At 44.6% G+C, this 21,244-nt stretch overlaps 1 protein-coding gene and 1 long non-coding RNA gene across 2 annotated transcripts in view; both read right to left on the bottom strand.

Annotated features, from left to right (window-relative positions):
- ATN1 (atrophin 1) overlaps positions 1-11,946 on the bottom strand; it is an 80,991-nt gene extending 69,045 nt beyond the window's left edge. The window contains exon 1 of the mRNA XM_054041448.1: positions 11,585-11,946. The gene's annotated coding sequence lies outside the window, so the exon portion shown is untranslated. The remainder of the gene's footprint in view (positions 1-11,584) is intronic.
- Positions 11,947-17,791: 5,845 nt separating this feature from the next.
- LOC128830532 (uncharacterized) lies at positions 17,792-20,021 on the bottom strand. The gene is made up of 3 exons (XR_008443598.1): positions 19,757-20,021; positions 19,208-19,291; positions 17,792-18,424 (listed from the first exon to the last, which is right to left on the bottom strand). It is a non-coding gene; the product is annotated as an uncharacterized LOC128830532 (long non-coding RNA).
- Between the last annotated feature and the right edge of the window lie 1,223 nt (positions 20,022-21,244).

Here is a 21,244-nt window from a genome sequence, read left to right on the forward strand (position 1 = left end):
TGATCCAAACCATTCATCAGTTCCACTGGGACTCCATCTCCTGACTAATCATGCTGGGGGCTCTGCCTATCTCCTGCCCTCAGGACCCTGAGCTACCACCATCACCTGGGAACCCCGACCAGTTCAAGCTTCAGGGAGCGGTGAGATCCCCTTCTTTCTCTCTCTGTTTTCCTTTCTACCTTAGGTATTAACCTTTAATAACACTGGTCTACAATTTTTGAGAAGTCGTCTGCTTCAGAGATAAAATGTGCTATTTATTATGTATTTTGATGTGCTGAATTCAAATATGACAATTAAAACAACTGAGTGGCTACTGTTTCTAAGATATTTAAGTTTTTACATTTTATGTCTATGTATATTGTGTAGATAGTAGAGTTTTAATCATAAATTGTAAACCTAGGCCTTTTCATGTGTTTATGGTTGCTTTACATGATAATATTTCACCTGTCCTGTTTATGTAACACTTTAAAAATCAGCAAAAGGGTTATATAAATCAAATTTATTATGAAACAAAAGGCAAAAAACTATTACATAGTTTATCCTATTCAGTGTCTACTCGGCGTTTCTTGGCTTGTCTCTTGTATTCATTAAATGGAGCATCTCTTGTCACTGTCCAGCAATAGTCTGCAAGCATTGATGGGCTCCATTTGCCCTGATAGCGTTTCTCCATTGTTGCAATGTCCTGGTGAAATCGCTCGCCGTGCTCATCGCTCACTGCTCCGCAGTTCGGTGGAAAAAAATCTAGATGAGAGTGCAAAAAATGTATCTTTAGTGACACGTTGCAACCAAGGCTTTTGTATGCCTTGAGGAGGTTTTCCACCAACAATCTGTAGTTGTCTGCCTTGTTGTTTCCGAGAAAATTTATTGCCACTAACTGGAAGGCTTTCCATGTCGTCTTTTCCTTGCCACGCAGTGCATGGTCAAATGCATCATCTCGAAGAAGTTCACGAATCTGAGGACCAACAACGACACCTTCCTTTATCTTAGCTTCACTTAACCTTGGAAATTTTCCACGGTGGTACTTGAAAGCTGCTTGTGTTCTGTCAATGGCCTTGACAAAGTTCTTCATCAGATCCAGCTTGATGTGTAAGGGTGGTAACAAAATCTGCCTTGATTCAACAAGTGGTGGATGCTGAACACTTTTCCTCCCAGGCTCCAATGACTGTCGGAGTGGCCGATCTTTCTTGATGTAGTGGGAATCTCTTGCACGACTATCCCATTCGAGGAGAAAACAGCAGTACTTTGTGTATCCAGTCTGCACACCAAGCAAGAGAGCAACAACCTTCAAATCGCCACAAAGCTGCCACTGATGTTGGTCATAGTTTATGCACCTCAAAAGTTGTTTCATGTTGTCATAGGTTTCCTTCATATGGACTGCATGACCAACTGGAACTGATGGCAAAACATTGCCATTATGCAGTAAAACAGCTTTAAGACTCGTCTTCGATGAATCAATGAACAGTCTCCACTCATCTGGATCGTGAACGACATTGAGGGCTGCCATCACACCATCGATGTTGTTGCAGGCTACAAGATCACCTTCCATGAAGAAAAATGGGACAAGATCCTTTTGACGGTCATGGAACATGGAAACCCTAACATCACCTGCCAGAAGATTCCACTGCTGTAGTCTGGAGCCCAACAGCTCTGCCTTACTCTTGGGTAGTTCCAAATCCCTGACAAGGTCATTCAGTTCACCTTGTGTTATGAGGTGTGGTTCAGAGGAAGAGGATGGGAGAAAATGTGGGTCCTGTGACATTGATGGTTCAGGACCAGAAGTTTCATCCTCTTCCTCTTCCTTGTCTGACTCAAGTGAGAATGATTCTGGTGCATCAGGAACCAGCAGTCCTTCTCCGTGGGGTACCGGGCGTATAGCTGATGGAATATTTGGATAATGCACAGTCCACTTTTTCTTCTTTGACACACCTTTCCCAACTGGAGGCACCATGCAGAAGTAACAATTGCTGGTATGATCTGTTGGCTCTCTCCAAATCATTGGCACTGCAAAAGGCATAGATTTCCTTTTCCAGTTCAACCACTGGCAAAGATTTGTTGCACAAGTGTTGCAGCATATGTGTGGGGCCCACCTCTTGTCCTGATCTCCAATTTTGCAGCCAAAATAAAGGTGATAGGCTTTCTTAACCATAGTGGTTATACCGCACTTTTGTGATGCAAAAGTCACTTCACCACAAACATAGCAGAAGTTATCTGCACTGTTCACACAAGTACGAGGCATCTCTGCTCACTTTGGCTAAACAGAAATGTGTCCCTTTGCAAAATCAAACACTGACAAATAAGAGAGTACGACACTGTATGATTTCTAGAGCTGATCTAGGGCAATTTGTGCATCAGAGTGATGTCAGCTTCGTTATGATTGCATCATCCATGACTTCTAGGAATAACATGATGTAATTCATATGCAATACCAGCTTCAGATTGTATCATTCATTGTTTTGCCTAAAAAGCAAGTACTGTCCAAACCCAGTCATAGATTTATTCATAGATCTAGTCAAAGATGTATTTTAGTCATTTCTGGTTTAAATTGAGATCCCTTTCCTTTATAACTCACTTATCCTCCGCCATTCCCAAGTCAAGGGTCGTATATACTGACCCAATAGCATATCTTGAAAACTAGAGCCAATCAACAATTTTAAGCATCATTTTCGTTCTCAGAGACCCAGAATTAGTAAAGTTTGACTACATTTATTTCAGAAGCATTTTGGCTGTAGAGCAGTGTAATGTATGTTATCTTGGTTTAGGCTCTCCTTGTGTAGTTTTCACTATTATTCAATAAATAACTTTTATAGTTAAGCTGGTTGCCTCTCTCTCTCTTGCTGAGCCTTACTCTTTTGTATTTTTAGCTTCCCCCGTTTACTCTACAGCAACGCTTCTTTTACCTAAGCTAAAGATCCCTGCATCATCCAAAATACTGTGGGGTTTGCTCATCAAGTAGATTACTACCAGTACAATTGTGATGTTAGAGTGGGGATAGGGACGTGCTGAATCTGGGACACATAAGGGTGGTAGCTTGAAAGTGCTGCTTGACCCAGTCCATTGAGCCCAGGGGCACATAAGGGGGGTCAGCTTGAAAGTGCTGATTGACCCGGTCTGCTCAGACTTGCTCTGTTAATGTATGTGTGTGTGTTCATCCTGTTCCGGGGCTGGAGGAACCCAGCCCTAGGGAACCTAGGTTCTGCAGGATAGTTCCATTGGGAGTGGACTTAGATAAGGAAGAAGTAAAGCTCCATATGAAAACAACGTGACACAAGCAGTACATTGATAGAATTACAGGATCCCCCCCCCCCCCCCCCCGAAGAGTAACCCGAATAAATGAGCATTCCCCAAACTAACGGGCAGATCTGGTAACAAAACCCAATCATGGGCCAAAGTGAGTCCACATGCAGGGAAGCCACAATGCTACATCCTTCCCCTCCACATTAACATGATCAGCATTCAGTATGGTCATTCCTTTTTGACCTTCAAAAAAAACAAAATAAAAAACAAACCGAACACCATTGATGGCTACTTATGGATTCATAGATTCCAAGGCCAGTAAGGACCATGGTGATCATTTAGTCTGTCCCCCTGTATAACACAGGCCTTCAAACTTTCCCCAAAATAACTCCTAAAACATACCTTTTAGAAGAACATCCAATCTTGATTTAAAAATTCTCAATGATCGAGAATCCACCATGACCCTTGGAAAATTGTTCCAATGGTTAATTATTCTCACTGTTAAAAATGGAATTCTGAATTTGCATTTGAATTTGTCTAGCTTCAACTTCCAGCCACTGGATCGTGTAATAACTTTCTTTGTTAGATGGATTAAATATTTGTTCCTTGTGTAGGGACTCAGACTGTAATCAAGTCACCCCATAACCATTTCTTTGCCAAGCTAAACAGTTCGAGCTCCTTGAATCTAACACCATAACACACATTTTCTAATCTTTTGATCATTCTTGTGGCTCTTCTCTGAACCCTCTCCAATTTATCAACATCCTTCTTGAGTCCCGTATCATATAAGCAGGGCTTTGGAGCTGTGCTCCGGCTCCAGCTCCAGGCAAAAACCTGCGGCTCCACTGCTCCTGCATGTAAGTATGGCTTGCATTCTTTGTTCCTAGATGTATACATCTAGCCATATTAAAATGCATATTGTTTGCTTGAGCCAATCTTACCAAGCTATCGAAATCACTCTGTATCAGTGACCTGTCCTCTTTATTATTTACCGTTCCCCCATTTTGTGTGTCATCTGCAAACTTTATCAGTGATTTTATGTTTTCTTCCAGGTCATTAATAAAAATGTTAAATAGTGTAGGACCAAGAACCAAACCTTGTGTGGCCCCACCAGAAATGCACCTGTTCAATGATGCTTCCACATTTATAATTACATTTTGAGACCTATCAGTTAGCCAGCTTTTAATCCATTTAATGTGTGTCATGTTAATTTTATATAATTTTAGGTTTTTTAAAATCAAAATATCATGTGGTACCACATCAATGCCTCACAGAAGTCTAAGTATATTACATCAACACTATTACATTTATCAAACTTGTAATCTCATCAAAAAAGATATCAAGTTAGTTTGACAGATCTATTTTCCACAAATCCATGTTGATGGGTATTATAATTAATGCCATCCTTTAATTCTTTATTAACTGAGTCCTGTGTCAGCCACTCCATTATCTTGCCTTGGATTGATGTTAGACTGACAGGCCTATAATTACCTGGGTCATCCTGTTTACCCTTTTTAAATATTGGCACAACATTTGCTGTCTTCCAGTCTTCTAACTTCCAGAGTATTCCAAGTCTTACTAAAAATCAACATCTATGTTGCAGCAAGCCCCTCAGCCAACTCTTTTAAAACTCTTGGATGCAAGTTATCCAGACCTGCCAATTTAAAAATGTCTAACTTTAATAGCTTCTGTTTAACATCCTCCAGAGACACAAGTGGAATGGAAAGAGTCTTATCATATATGACTACATCGTCTTTTTCTCCCAAATACAGAACAGAAATATGAACACTTCTTTTTCTGCATATACTTAATTCTGTGGGTACTATGGGGAGACCCCACTTGGGATACTGTACTCAGTTCTGGTCTCCTCAGTCCCAGAAAGATAGTGACAAACTAGAGGGAGTTCAGAGAAGAGGTACAGAGAAGCTCAAGGGGCTGGAGGGGTTAAGTACTGGGGATTGTTTCAAACAGTAAAATCCACTGGCCTCACTGAAGTCATGACTAAGGGAGGACCTACGAACTCTCTGCAAGTGCCTGAGGGGCAAAAACCCCAATGGGAGAGGAATTTGTGGGGGGATAAGTGGAGAGAACTAGAAGGAAAGGGGTGAGATGAGCCAAGGAAAAGCTGAACAGAAACTGTCCTATAGCACTGAGGCATCTGAAGGCTGGGAGAGTCATCTCCATACCAGGATAGACTATAGCCCCATTGCTTGGAATATTGAGAAACAGGAACCCTACGAAATGGAACATGAGAATGGTCCTGCCCTGGTCCCTAGACTTTGGGTTGGACGAAACCTGATGGAGTGTTCCTATACTAAGTTCTTTGATTCTAAGTTTTCATGGCCTCCCTAGTCACAGCACAGTCAATGTTTGAAGTTGGCCTCATCCTGCCTAAATGGGTACCTGAGACTGGAAGATGAGTACCAAAGCAAAGATCAACTTTGGGTTGTTGGGTATCCCCAAAATCTCAGAACTGACAGCAATCAGCCAAGACTCAATGACCAGAAACATGAAGCCTGTCAGCCCTTGTTAACCAGGGACCTGTTATTATCCGACCAGCACCTAAAGCTGGAGAGGGACAGATATCCTACACAATACCGTACATTAACTGGAATGATCTCACTAGTGATATTACAAAGAAGGTGCAGGTACCTCTCACTTGTATGGCACATCCAAAGCTGTACCTGCCTGTTACTTGGTTGCCAACACTAGGAGATGTAAAAAACAACAACAAATAACCCATACTTTTCCCTCTGAGCTCTTGAGAGCCCAAATCCCACTCATTAAGGGCCACCAGAGGAAAAACTGGAGACTCAATGTCCCTCGTTCGGCAGTGCCCATACAGTGAATGGCTGCAATCAAGGTTAGGCCATAGTAGCCTCTCAGGAAGGGCCTGTAAAGGTGATGGTTCCAGTTACAGTTATGCCACAGATGTTTGTCAACAGATGTCTTCTCTGGAGAACACAGTCATGATCGTCCACCATCAGGAAGCACCGTCACTACGTAACAGAGCAATCCTGGTCTAAATCTTGATTGCCCATCAGGAAATATCCCCTGGTAATGAGTTAACCTGGTCAGGTCACAGTTGTCCATCATGCAGTTACCCACTGCATAATGGGTGTCACTCAGCATTAGGTCACAGCTGTCCACCAGGCAAAAGGAAGCTCTGTGGAAGATAGTGTGCAAAGGGCACAAATTATTGGGCAACGTTTTTTGAGTAACCATGTCCTAAACCTAAATGAAACCATCAGCCACAAAGAGACCATATGGGAGACAATCATGTTCTAAACCTGGGAGTAACTATCACCGTTAGGCACTTGGGACAGCAGTAGCCTATGCAAGTGAAACAGTAGCCTACAGAAGCACTTCCAGACTGGCAATTGTGATATAACCTTGAATAACCATCATCCACATGAAGCACTGTTTGACAACCTGTGGGCAAAACCATTGCACATAACAAAAGTGCTCAAGGCACAAACATGGCCTGCCCCTTACCAGTGAAAACACTAACACATGAACCCAGTGTCATAAGAACAACTAGGATGTTTCCCTACTGAGTATGTGGGGAATCAGTCTATTGAAAGCTTATATAAGGCACAACTGTGGCCTATCTCAGGATGAAACTATTACTGAAGGAGGCACTGTCTGATGGAAAATCCTGGATAAATTTTCAGATGATACAAAGATTGGTGGAGTAATAAATAATGGTAAGGACAGATAGATCAGATACAGAGCAATCTGGATTACTTGGTAAAATGGGTTCATGCATTTTAATACAGCCAAATGGAAGGTCATATATCAGGGAACAAAGAATGTAGGTTACACTCACAGGAAGGGAGACTGTATCCTCGGAAGCGTTGACTCTGAAAAGGTCTTGTGGGTCATGGTGGATAACAAACTGAACATGAGTTCCCAGTGCAATGCTATGGCTAAGACAGCTAGTGAAATCCATGGATGTACAAACAGAAGAATATTGAGTAGCAGTAGGGAGATGCTATTATTTCTGTATACAGCACTGGTGAGATCACTAGTGGAATACTGTGTTCAGTTCTCATGCCCACACTTCAAAAGGGATGTTGAGACACTGGAAAGTATTCAGAAAATAATTATAAGAAAGATTTTAGGTCTGGAAAACCTGCCTTATAAAGTGAGACTTAAGAAGCTCAATCTATTTAGTTTATCAAAAAGGTTAAAAAGTGACTTGATCACAGTCTGTAAGTACCTACATGGCAAGAAGATTTTTGAAAGCAAAGGGCCCTTTAATCTAGCAGACCAGATCCAACTGCTGGAAGCTGAAGCTTCAAACAGGAAATAAGATGCACATTTTTAATAGTCAGGGTAATTAACCACTGAAACAGTTTACTAAGGAGTGTGGTGGATTCGTCATCACTTGAAATCTTTAAATGAAGACAGAATATTTATCTAAAAGTTATGCTCTAGCTCCACCAGAAGTTATGGTCTTCATGAAGGAATCACTGGGTGAGTTCTATGCCCTTTGCTCGGCAACTGAGGGGGTCATATTATATGGTCATAATGGTCCATTCAAGCTTTAAAATGTATTAGTTTAAACACCAAGATAGCCATCGATCACTAAGATGCTAGCAGATGACCGTGGGCTAGTCCTGAGTGAAATCAGTTTGTAGGGACATGGTCTGATAGACAACCCTGGGCTAACCCTCAGCATCACCCATACAAGAAAAGCCTAATGAACCATCATGACCTAACTGTGGATAAAATTATCATTCATAGAGGTTGGACAACCATAGAATAACTCTGATTAAAGCCATTTCAAATATCAACCCTGCCTGCGGGAAGAACCATAGCCAGAGAGGCCCTGGATGCCCAGTATGGATAATTACTCACTGACTAATCCTACACTGTTCCACAACACAGAGAGAAGGGGGGGCGGAAATCAAGAGGTATCCTTGAATGAAATCCCAGTTCTCAAAGGCAGCTTGTAAGGCAAAGAATCATTGTAGCCTGAAATCTCCCAGCTAGACTGATCCCTGACAAATGACATCACCTGGGCAATGAATGTGGGGGAAGAGTGGCAACACTTGCCTGCCCTCCCTCAGCAAAACCCAACTGGGGTATTACTGGCTAAAATTGCCCAAAGACAACAAAATAGTTACCCTTGTGTTTGCCGGGAGAAAATATGGTCCCATCCCAATCCATCAAAAAAAAAAAAATGTTATCTCATCGGAGACAGTAACAAACAGTTGCACACACAAGACCCTACAATAACAAATTACTGTAGTCAGAAGAAACCCCTTACATACGACCTGTGAGGGCATGTCTTCACTGTGGAGTTAACCCAGGCTCTTATTCAGGTATTACCTCTAAGACCACTCCTACCCACAAACAAACCCCTCCTCACCCAAGGTTAGTGGTGCTTTTAACCTGAGCTATTTGGACCGGCTGGGGGTACAGGCCATGACTCAGGATGCAGGCTAAATCACTTGAGTGCTTACAGTACTCCAGTGCCTTCTCACAATTCCTCCTGTATCCAGAAGGGAAGATGAGTTCTCCCACAATTCACTGGGAAAGAATCATAGAGCAGTTCAACTTACTGCAGCACAAAAAAATCCTAGGATGTGCCCCCAGAAGTCCTAGCAACAGATATGGGTGAATGCAGTTCCAGTGAGCACACAGTAACAAAGATACGGCTTGGCAATGTGGCTGCTCACACCCAGGCTAGGCCAATCTGGGGGAGATCACCTGGGTTAACTCTGCAGTGAAGACAACCTGAAAATGACCCAGGAGTTTTTTAAGAACACTTTTTCATAGGCACTTTCTATTTTAATCATATTCAGAGTATTTGACTTTCCCCTCAGGCTATTAGCCTTCAAGAATTTTATAAAGGGTTGATATTTTGTACTTAGCTTTACCTTTACAACAGCCAAAAAATACATTACTGTTTCACTGGTAAAATTCCTCCTTAAGAAAATGCAGCAAAAATGAAGTGAAAAATACATGAAAAATATTTTGCACTTCTAGGGTACCTTGTAGCTGAGGATCTAATGATACTAAACTGAAAGGGGTTGCAAAACCCACAGAGGACAATAGAGCAGTTCACATGACCAAGAGAGATTAGAGACATGGGCAGGAAATAACAAAGCCTGGACAAATCCAGCTAACATATTGAGGGGAAATAATCTGAAACCCAGATTCTCAATAGAAAGGAGATGCCTGGAGAGCAGGAGCAACAAAAAGACACCATAGAAGAAGAGGAATCACACAGAAATTTGCAACGGGACAGAGCTGGAAAAGTGATCAGTTCAATACTGGGGACAGCATATTATACCGTTATCGTTATGCTGGTATAACTCCACGTGAAGTGTCTATATGGGGAGTTATTCCAGTATAACTATTCCACTTTCCAATGTAATTCTATGTAGACAAACCCTAAGTTAAGGACATAACCATCTACCAGTATCTGAGGAGAGGGGGATTACTACAGTAGAAGAGGATCAGCAAGTTTTATCATTAGGAATCATGACATTTAATTTGCAAATGTCTGAGTGAGTTTTATTGCTTTGGGTGACAGCCTTAGCATTGGATGTTCCTTCACAGCCATACTGAAAAGCTCAGTCAAGAATTCAAATAATTTCCTAGAGATCACAAATGGAAAAGGGGTCCTTCTGCTGAGAAAGATCAGATCATCCAATCAGGGAACAGAGCAAGCAAGTCACTAACAACCAATGACCTGACATTTACTCACACAAATGAATAACACGAAAATAATTACTTGAGCAAGGAATATTCACGGGGAGAGAAGAAAGTGAAATTCCTCAAATAAATTAATCTCAATTAATAATTTGACCATCTCCATCCACAACCCAACTGTGATAATGGGTAAGAATTTTGCAGCATGGCTTCACCCACTTGCTTAAATATGGGTACGTCTTCCAGGGATAATGAAGAAGTATCTGGATAAGGGTAAAAGGTTGCATAACCAGAGCAGGACAGAAGAGCCTTTATTAGTCGCAAAGCAATGAACAATCTCATAGTAATAGTATGGGCAACTCAACAGTCAGCACATAGACCAAATCAGTCACAACACAAAAAGAAACACAATAAATAACATTAAGAAATTGGCCAACACAATAGCAACTCAATGGCCATCATAAAAGACAATCCAAATGCAACTCAATAGTATGCAAAGAACCACAAACTAATGGCACACAGAACAAAACAAACATGGTGGTCGGCCTGCAGATAAAACACTGAGGACACCATGGGAAACAGTGAACAATTCCAGGACCAAAAGCAACTGAATAGCCAACATAACAAGCAAGAAGACCATGGCCAAGTGGAATGGACCACAAAGGCCAAACTGATGACAACCCACTTGCAGGCCAGTTGTCTGCACTCTGGTGCCCTGGCAGCAACCTAGTGGTTTTTCTTGGAAGAATTTCAGAGTAGTGGGCTGGTGGTGGGTCCCCACCATGATGGAGTGGGAAGATGGTGATTGACTAAACCGTTTTCCTGTGCCTATTCCCCTGAAGAGATCAGGTGGGAATCACCAGGACTCCGAAGAGAACCAAAAATTATTTCTGCCTCTCCCCAAACTGCACCTGGAAAGGAACCAACAGCTCAGAGCCTATTCTGGGAAAGGAATTTGCCAAGATGACCCGGGGATGATCTGAGGGGAGCAGGAGAAGGTGGAGACATCTCAGTAATACAACACGTTTGCCTGGTGCTTTTCCAGCGTTGTTCTTGCACGGCGTCGGGTTGCACGTTCAGAACTCTCCCCACCTCGCTGCAGCCGACACCCAGACCCACGTACACATCCCTCCCGTGCCCAGCTGCCCCGCATCCCTGCGCGCCCAACCCCCGGCTCCCCGAAGCGCCGCTCGGACCCCACAGCCCAACTTTCCCCTGGCAGCGGGGACGGGGCTGCTCCAGCAAGGCACCCGGAGGGTGACGTCACGCCGTGCTAGCTCTGGCCCCCCGCGGCGTGGGAGGAGACTGGACAGACCCCCAGGCCCGATGCAAGCGCAGCCCCCTCCCCCCGGTCCATCGCCCCCTACTGGGGGGGGGGGCCGCTCAGGGAGCGCAACCCCGGCTGGGCAAGACAGCGGGGATCCTCCCAGCAGGGACCGCCGCGCTCTGCCACAGCCCTCCCGGGGTTGCAGGACCCTGCCTCCCGCGCCACCCACCCCCTGCATCCCCGCCGGAACAGACAGCGCCACGGGCGGGCACGGCCTGGGCTGGCACCGGCGGGGTTAAGCAGCGGTCCTGCCTCTCCCACCCACCCATCCGCAGCTTTGCCTCCCCCCCCCGCCAGGGGCCGACACGCGTGTGGGGGGGGAGACAATGACAGGCGGGGGGCAGGCGCGGGACTCACCGTAAGCTCCGGGGAGGAGGTCGACTGGAGGCGCGGGGTGGGGGGAAGGGCACTAAATACGCCCCCTTTCCTTCGTCCGCCTCCTAGCTCCGTGGCCCCGGGCTGGTGAGGTGGCGGCCGCTGGAGCAGCGATGGCCGCGGGGCCGTGGAGCAGCGCAGAACCCCGCTTTCAAACACCGCCCAGCCCGCCCCGCCGCTCGCCCATCGCTCCGGCGGCGGCCGCCCTTAGCCGCCTCCCATTTCCGAAGCGCCCCCTGCCGCGCTGTCACCCTCCGGCGGCTGCCGCCCCCGCCCCGGCAGTCACCTCCCGCTAGACAAAATGTTTCTCTTCGGAGCCCGGCGCGAGCGCAGGGGCCGGGAGCGGGCGGGGGAAGCGCGTGAGAGCCGCGCCGGGGACGGGGAGAGGGAGGGAGGGAGGGAGGGCAAAGCCAGAGGAGTGGGTGGGGGAGGAGAGAAAGAGGGGAGAGGGATAAGACTGGAAAGAGGGAGCTCCGGGGGAGCTGGAGCGGGGGCGAGCCTCGGCTGGGCGCTTGCTCTATGGGCGGCAGAAGGCCCTGGCCACGCGGGCTCGGGACGAGTTAGCTGTGAGTTGCGAACGCCCCGAGTTCCTCTCCAAACTCCCCCCAAAACAGACACCCAGGAGGGACAGAGGAGAGCGACCTAACAGTGGGTCCCTCCAGTCAGTCAGTGTACTAGAGGGAGAGGGGGACTCAGTCAGAGGCTCAAAATAAAGTTTGGGGGGCGGGGTAGAGATAATATCAGGAATCATCTGAACATCTTTGTCTCTCTGAGCCACAGACCCTCTCCCCTGAGAGCCTGCATCTGAAATCAGGTGAAATGGATGGTGTCCCACTCCTTTCCTGGCTCCCTCCTCTCCCCAAATCTGTCTCACTCCACTCTCCTTCCTTTCCCCAGTTTCCTGCAATTTCTCCTCCCTTCCCACTCCCCAATACAAAGGAATGGGAGAAGCCTGGAGTTTTTTTTGGCAAGACAGACCCCGGAGCAACCGAATCCGAGAGAAAAGTGAGGGAAGAAATGGATTGGATCTCTCAGGAACTGGAGTGCTGAGCAATCCGGTGTTCCTGAAGCAGGAGAGAGAGTGAGGCCTCCATGTAGCTCCAGGACAAGAGATGGTGCAGAGTGGGGCTTGAGAGAAAAGAGCCCCATGTATCTCTGAGAGGGGGCTGGCCTAGAGGGGAGTGAAGCAAGCCAGATGGGACTGCAGTTCCTAAGGGTTTTACTCAAAACTTACTAATAATGTATCTCCCATTTCTTAAGCACCAGAGAAAGACTAAGAGCAGCTGCCACTGAAGTGCAGTAGATTGCAGCTATTCAACACTAAAAGATAAGGAGAATCTTATATATGATGGACACTGCATAGGGAATGTAAAGAGGCAGAAACAACCTCCTACATTGAGATTTGGCAAGGACCATGGGGATAACAAGCCAATGATTGAGAAAAGTGACGGGATCTTTAGAGCTGAGGTTAGGGCTTCAGTTTTATATATATTTTTAAAGCAACGCCACTCTCTGCATTCCAGCATACATCCTAGCACAAGGCCATGGCCCAGGAGTCATTACAATGCCTCATGCTAAATCACCCACATCGCTCCTTGTGGCGTACCACCCCCTGGGTACTGGAGAGCCATTTCTGTCCTTACTGAGGCAAAGGAAAGTGCCCCCTACTGATTCCCGGACACCACTTGCTGCAGCATAGCATCATCCAGCAGCATGCTGGTGTATTGGTAGGGCCCTACCGAATTCAGAGTCCATTTTGGTCAATTTCATACTCATGAAATTTATGATTTTTTAAATCCTATGATTTCAGCTATTTAAATCTGAAATTTCACAGTGTTGTAATTGTAGGGGTCCTGAACCAAAAAGGAGTTGTGGGGGGGGGAGGGAGGTCACAAGGTTATTGTAGGGGGGGTTGCAGTACTCCTACCCTTCTGCACTGCTGCTGGCAGCAGTGCTACCTTCAGATAGGGTGATCAGACAGCAAGTGTGAAAAATCGGGATGGAGGTGGGGGATAATAGGAGCCTATATAAGAAAAAGCCCCAAATATCGGGACTGTCCCTATAAAATTGGGACATCTGGTCACCCTACCTTCAGAGCTGGAGAGCAGTGGCTGCTGGCTAGGAGCACAACTCTGATGGCAGCAGGGCCAGCTTTATGACCCACGGGGCCCAATTCCAATACCCGGTGGCAGTCCGGGGGTTCAGTGGCACCGAAGGACCCCCTGCTGCCGAAATGCCACCGAAGACCCCCAGAGTGGACCCCCCACTGCCAAAATGCCACCGAAGACCCCCGGAGCGGACCCCCCACTGCTGAAATGCCGCCGAAGACCCCCGGAGCAGGGCCCTCTTAGGTGCGGGGCCCGATTCAGGGGAATCGGATGAATCGGCTTAAAGCCGGCCCTGGATGGCAGAGCCACCTTCAGCAGCAGCACAGAAGCAAGGGTGGCATGGTATGGTATTGCTACCCTGACTTCTGTGCTGCTGCTGGTGGTGGGATACTGCCTTCAGAGCTGGGTGCCCAGCCAACAGCTGCCACTCTCTGGCCTCCCAGCTCTGAAGTCAGTGCAGAAGTAAGGGTGGCAATACTGCGAGCCCCCTAAAATAACCTGGTGACTTCCTGCAACTCCCTTTTGGGTCAGGATCCCCAATTTGAGAAACGCTGGTCTCCGCCTGTGAAATCTGTATAGTATAGGGTAAAAATACACAAAAGACCAGATTTTACAGGGGGAGACCAGATTTCACAGTCCGTGACAAGTTTTTCATGGCTGTGAATTTGGTAAGGCCCTATATATTGGGATCAGTACTGTCTGGGGGGGCAGGGGAGGGGTTTGTCCCCTATTGAGCCTCTCATACCACTCCCTGAAGCATCCATAGTGCGCCTTGGGTAGGGATTCTTTCCAAATACCTTAGTCCTGTGTCTGTGCAAGCTGGCCAAGGCTCCATGCCTGGCCTTTGCTTTCGCCGGTCTGGATCTAATCAGCATGCAGAGTCTGCCTGAAGGATTACACAAGCTGCACACACTTCAATTGCTCACACAACTCCCTGCCCCCACAACCCATCTTTCCCTCCTGTAGCCTGTCCCATCCCCCTTTCCCAGTTACCAAGCAACAGCACAAAGGGAGAGTCTAGCGTGGAGGCCAAGAGAGGGCCCTGAGCCCTGCAAGAATGAATGAGAGTGTAACCCAATCGCAGTCTTTCCACCTGAGAATGAGGGAGAGCAAGAGCAAGAGAGACAGATAGACACACATAGAATGCAATAAAAATGCCGAACAGGCAACAGGGCCAAATAGCTGAATGCCCTAGAAAATGTGAGATACTAACCCCAAATTATAAACCCACAAAGTGAACAGGCGTGAAAACACATTTGTGACATCCATAATAAACCTATTATAGGCCTTATTTAAGCCTTTTTATAATCTATCATTTTGGCTTGGAGCATTCCATAGGACTCAAACAATGCCAAATTTATTCTGATTGCAAAGAAAAAGAAGTTTCTGTAAAGTCTGAACAAAAGATTTTTAAAATTACAAGTAATTAAAAAATTACCCTGAATTTAAAAACATTGGAATTTTGTCTAATGTTTCTTTGTGTCCCTCTAGCTCAAAAATGGCAGCTTACTGCCCCTTCAAACTATCCACAGAGTTCAGTGCAATTGAAAATACATGCACCAGCTACATTTAGAGATCAAAAGCTGTGTTTAATTAAGTAGCTAATTAATTTTGGTTTGACATATAGAGGTTTAATTCTGCTCACACTGGTGCCACTTGGTGATTTCAGTCCTTATCTACACTGGAAGCAGGACAAGGTATTGTGTGTGTGTGTGTGTGTAAGAGAAAGTGTGCAAATGATCAAGAAAATATAATGCCCTCAATTGGTTGGTTTAAGTTTTGAAGTTAAGGGTGCTCTTATATTCAGCACCTAACAGCTGCTTTAGCTCACATGTAGGAGCCTTTATTTCTGGAGCTGCATCATAAGAATTCCAGTCCTGTTACTAGTATTTTATTACATTTAAAAAAATATGTTAGAAGAACATTAAGGATGCAAAGCCAAGAGCTCAACAGTTAAGAAATGCTAGAATTAAGTTTGCCTGTAACCTTAATTCAGCCCCCTTGTGTGTATAAATTATGATACAGTGTTTAATTACATGATCACAAACTATTTTTTCCACAGGATCTATGGTGCACACTGAATGGGTAACTAGTCAATATTTCTTTTTATCTGCATCATTCAAAGTCTGGCCCCAGGCCTCATTTACTGCCCAAACCCTGCACTGAATACAGAATTATTAATTTTGTCATGGGCATTTCTATGGTGCTCGTCACCATAATATCTGAGTGCTTCACAAACAATAATGAACTTATCCTCACAACACCTCTGTAAGGTAGGGAGCTATTACCCCCATTTTACACATGGAGAACTCAGGATCAGAGAGAGTAAGGCCAAAAGTACACTGATGTATTTTCATGCCTGAACTCTAATTTTGGGTGACCAACTTGAAACACATAGATCCTGATTTTTCAGAGTACTTAGCATTTTATACCATTTCCTGTGTACAGAAAGCACAGCTCCCATTGATCTCAGTTGCATTTACTTCCAACTTCTGCCACAAATGAGGCAGGGAGCCTCTAGGCAACTGTCTCATTCACTATAAACCCCTGATTAATTCCCTGAACACCATCCATTCCATGCACTGAATGAGACAGGGGTCCTGTGGAAAACAGCATGTGATTTTGTAATTAAAGATTGTATTACAGAGTATACACACAAGGGGATTGAATGCAACCTTAATTCTGGCATATCCTAACTTCTGAGTGTTTGACTTTGAAATCCTAACTTTCTGTTAACATAGTATTTTTAAAAAGTAATGTATTATTTATATTGTGGTAGCACCTAGAGGTCACAATCATGGATCAAAGTCCCATTTCACAAACAAATACAACAAAGTTTATGCCCCAGAAAACTCACAATCTGTGTTTATGACAAGACACAATAGGTGGTTAAGCATACAAATTGGCGTGGGATTCATTGGGGACAAGATAACTATAAAGATGCATTCGTATAAGTGATTAGCCCTGGCGTTGCAATTTTGTGTGGCTTATCATGGAGAAGTGGTAGTTTCTCCAAGTAAGGTTCATTTTTTGGCCAGAGGAGAGGAGACTGCTATGTGGAGGCATGGCAAGGAGCTGAAGGGTTGTGGGGCTAGAGAGGGCCTTTTCAGGAGTGTAGTTTTGGGAGGAGGAACCCATTGGCAGCATGACTAGAGGGGACATGATGGGGAACAAAGCGGGAACTCTCAGCTCACAAACTAAGGAGGTTTGCTGGCTAAGGATGCTGGCTAAGGATGCAGTCATCCTCCTTGAATTGGTGTTGGACAGTCCTATGGTGGATGCAAATGTACGCAAGTGGCTTGTGTGGGTGTCAAACAACCAACTGAAGCACAAATGGCTGAGTGCTCTAGTGCAGACAAGGCCTCAGTTGGACTTACTGTAAAGTGGGAGTAATGACACTAACTCATCATTGTGAAGAGCTTTGAAATCTACTGGTATGTGAAAAGCATTATTAGCTACATTTTTTTCAAGGTGGGTAAATAACCCACAGAGATGCTGAATGACTCAGCCAGAGGTGGTCTTGAGAAGCGGGCCCTGGTTATAGAACCAAAAGCTCTGTGTTCTAGTCATGGGTCTGACATTTAACATGCTATCCTTTTCTAGCACTTTTCTGCACAAGATTTTCTAGCATTCCAAGGGAAGGTCTCCTGTGTTGTACACATAGATTGTGTGCCTTTTTTGCCAGGTATGGATTGAATAAAGCAGGGATCACACTTTACTTTGATGCATGTGAAAATACTTTCCAGGGCTAGCAGCTTTGTCAATATGTTCCAGATTTGGGAATATTTAGTTTCTCTCCTTTTTCCTAGAAAACCTAGAAAAAATAAACATAAAAATAACCTATGCTAAGAGGGTGCTAAACTTGCCCAGAGAAGCACTGAAAAATCAGGAAATGTGAGAGTTCCTGGGCACCCCTTCATATATCTCCATTTACATTGCTGTCTTTAATTATATGATTATATGATCAGATCATAGACAACTTCTGAAATAATAATGTTGGCTCTTGGGCTGAGTGGAAGGCTGAAATTCAAGGCCTTGTGGGGTGGCGCCATTCGGATGGGAAATCAAGGAGATGGTAATCCTTGGTGAATCTGTTTATTTACAGAAACATACACAAAGTCCTGTTTGCCTGAGGAGCAGTAGCAACATAGAGCACACAGGGTTAGCAACATAGAGCACACAGGGCATTTCCTTGCTGGAAAATCCCACCAGCCAGCTCAGGAGAGGCTGCCTCTCTGTCTCTGCTTCCTCAGGTTCACACAAACCCGCTTCTCCTGCTTTACTCGAAATCTATCTACAACCAACCCGTAGCCGCTGTATTTGTAATATCTAGGGCAACCCTGTAGCTCCACACAACTATAGAGCCTGCATGCTTTGACCGGGGGATGGGCCATTTGGCTCATAACTTTAATACCCCTTTAACGAGTTATCTCCTCTATCCACCCTTTCAATACCTTGACAACTCTTAATGGTGGCCCATTACAATATCATATAGTTTATTTTTTATAGTCTTTGGCCTTCAGCACCAAACCACAAACTCCTATACCTGATGGTATCCAGTATCTCATAGAAGTAGCCCAGCCCGTAACAGTTGGGGCCTTGTGAGTACCTCTCCTGTGTATATCCCAAAGGCTATAGGAGGGTTAGGAGAAGAGCTCCTCCTCTTCTTTGGTCACGTTGTTCTACAGGAAATCAGTTTCACTGCTGCCCAACCCTTAAGGTGTGAGAAAAAAATATAAATAAAAATAGTAAAAAGTATGATATTATAAGGAGGCAGTAGCTCTCCATCATTAAGGCTGCCCTATGATAAGGTTGATTTTGAGACAACTCCCTCCATCCACACTCTCACACAAACAGATACACACATTTATGAGTGAGAAAACCAACATTCTTCATGCTCACAGTTTTCAGATTAAATTTTGGTCTGAAAATGTCAGCTAAACAGAGCGACTATATTTTGAGATTAAGCAATTTACAAATGCTTCCTTTTTTAAAATGTTATAAAGTGTCTACCATCTCTTTGTATGCCTCAGTCTGGAACTGAAATAACAGTACACCACAATATTCTGATAGAAACATTTGATATTGGTTTGTGCAACAGGCAATTTTCAAGGGCAGAAATAATAAATTATTTATTATATTACTATTGAATGTAAACTAGAAATGAATCTGTATCATTGAGGCTGATAGCAAAAAGAAAAAAACAGATGAAGAATATAGTCTAGGATACCCCTCCCAATGAGGAATTATTTCAACAATGACTAAAGCAAAGATATTGAGGCAATGTATTCTTGTACATATTGTGCGCTCATTGACAAATTCTTTCACTTACAAAATCAGAGATACTGAGGTGATATATTGCTTGTGTGTGTGTGTTCCCATTGACAAGTGTTTTCCAGAACCTTCACTGGCATACTGGGGTGATGTATTGCTTATTAACCATGAATCTTCACTAACATATTCTTTCCACAATAATTTCAGTGCCTGCTGTTATTACCTTGACCAGCATGGCCCAGTCCACTAATTCAGTAATTTGATGATATCGCATGGATTTTTTTTTTCCAAACATATCTTCATTTACCTACACAAAAGAAAAAAATGAAAACGAATGGCAGGAGAAGAAAACAAAACAAAACCTAGGAAATTCCAAATCTTAAAAACTGCGTAAAAAACCAACTAAGGTTGCTAAGCAACATCACATCATTTACAAATCCTAGGCACTTAAAAGCAAGGAAATGAACAGTGGAGTGTCCACATAATAAATATAACATATTATTCATATCTGATAAAAATAAATGCATATTTAATCACAAAACAACATTAACTATTATTCTAAATAATTACCATTTTCATCGGTTATCTAAAAGTATAAACACAATACAAAACTCTTCTGAAAAAGACACAAATTATATGCATATGCATTACTGATATACTGATCTGCCTCACCAAGTTTTCATGCAAACATAATTTGATTATATATCAAAATGCTATGTTTTCCATATTAAACTACACATAAAACATCATTATCAAGACACAGCACACACACCTGTGCCAATATACTCCAGTCTAGCAGTCTTCTGATATTCCAGTCCTTCCCAACTCATTTGCAGATGCACCTCAGTCCAGACCTGCAGCACCCTCAATTCCAGTCCCTCACACACACACCAACTCAGCTGATACCCCTCATTTCTGTCCAGTAAGACCTCCCCTTTACGCACACTTCAGTAACCTTGCTCACCCTGCCAAACTCACTGACAGATAGACTAAATAAGGCAATTTAGCAATTCTGCCATTCTCCTGTTTGAGCTCTGGCCTTGGACACTACTGCCCTCTCATGGGAGATCTACAGTCAAACATCCTCCTCTTCAACCTCCCCTCCCCTACCTGATGAAGAGATACGCATTTTGAGAAAAGGAGAGGAGAGGGAGACAGGAAAATGGAGCTTTTACCAAGGTGATTTCTGAACTACAGTTCCCAGAATGCTTCTTGTTATCCCCAAATGTGGCCTCACAGATGGTGTCAGATTGCACATTCCCATATCAGTAGGTGGTGCTCAACCCTCTGAGGCAGTGGGGATACTGTACTGTAGATGGCTCAGACTACATCTACTCTGCAAGCATTACAATGACACAGCTGCAACAATGCTGTCAGGAGCCTGCTATTTAACCCAGACCACGAGATACCTATATACCATCCCTAGCCTTCCTGCCATAGCAGCATACTTAACTATGGCTTCTGGCCAACAGCCTTAGTGCTAAAGGCCTACAGCCCCACAGCAACCATGCCCCAGGGTCCTGAGTGGCTGGACAGACAGCATTCTCATTGGGTACCTGGCCTACATAAAGAACCTAACAGGAACAGGAAGCTGTGACTGTCTGAGCAACAGGCTGTTGCCTGATGGTTGCTGCCTAGACCAGCGGTTCCCAAACTGTGGGTTTGTGCCCCCAAAGGGGGCTGTACTATCAGCAGATGGGGTCGCAATGATTCCCAGTGTGCAGAGGATGCTATTTTGCTCCATACAGCATGACCTTGCATGTACAGTGCGTTGAGGTCATGATGCATGGAGGACACCATTTTGCTCTACCATCCTTTTCACATTGTGACCTTGCATGTATCATATGTACATGCCGTGTGGAGGATGACATTTTGTAGAACAACATGGCATCCTACATACATTGTGACTTCACATGTATGGTGTGTGAGAGGTCATGCTTTACAGAGGATGCCATTTTGTTCTTCAGAATAGCATCCTCCATGCTATCTAGGGTCCTGGGAGGAAATAGTTAATTAAAATGGAATCATGCCAGCAAAAAGTTTGGGAATCCCTGGCCTAGATCCTGTTGCTTCTCCTGACCTTGCCTTGCAGGCTTCCCACCTCGCCTCCCTATCTCACTGACCTTGCCCCTTGAATTGGATCTTCCAGCTGGTGACCCCTGTGAGAACTCCAACCACTGCCTTGGACTGCCTTTAATACCGATTGATCTGGCTACCTTGACCACCTGTGTGCACTTGACCACTGCTCCAGACTGCCCCT

This window comes from Malaclemys terrapin, chromosome 1, assembly GCF_027887155.1.
Source record: "Malaclemys terrapin pileata isolate rMalTer1 chromosome 1, rMalTer1.hap1, whole genome shotgun sequence".
Classification (NCBI taxonomy): Eukaryota; Metazoa; Chordata; order Testudines; family Emydidae; genus Malaclemys; species Malaclemys terrapin.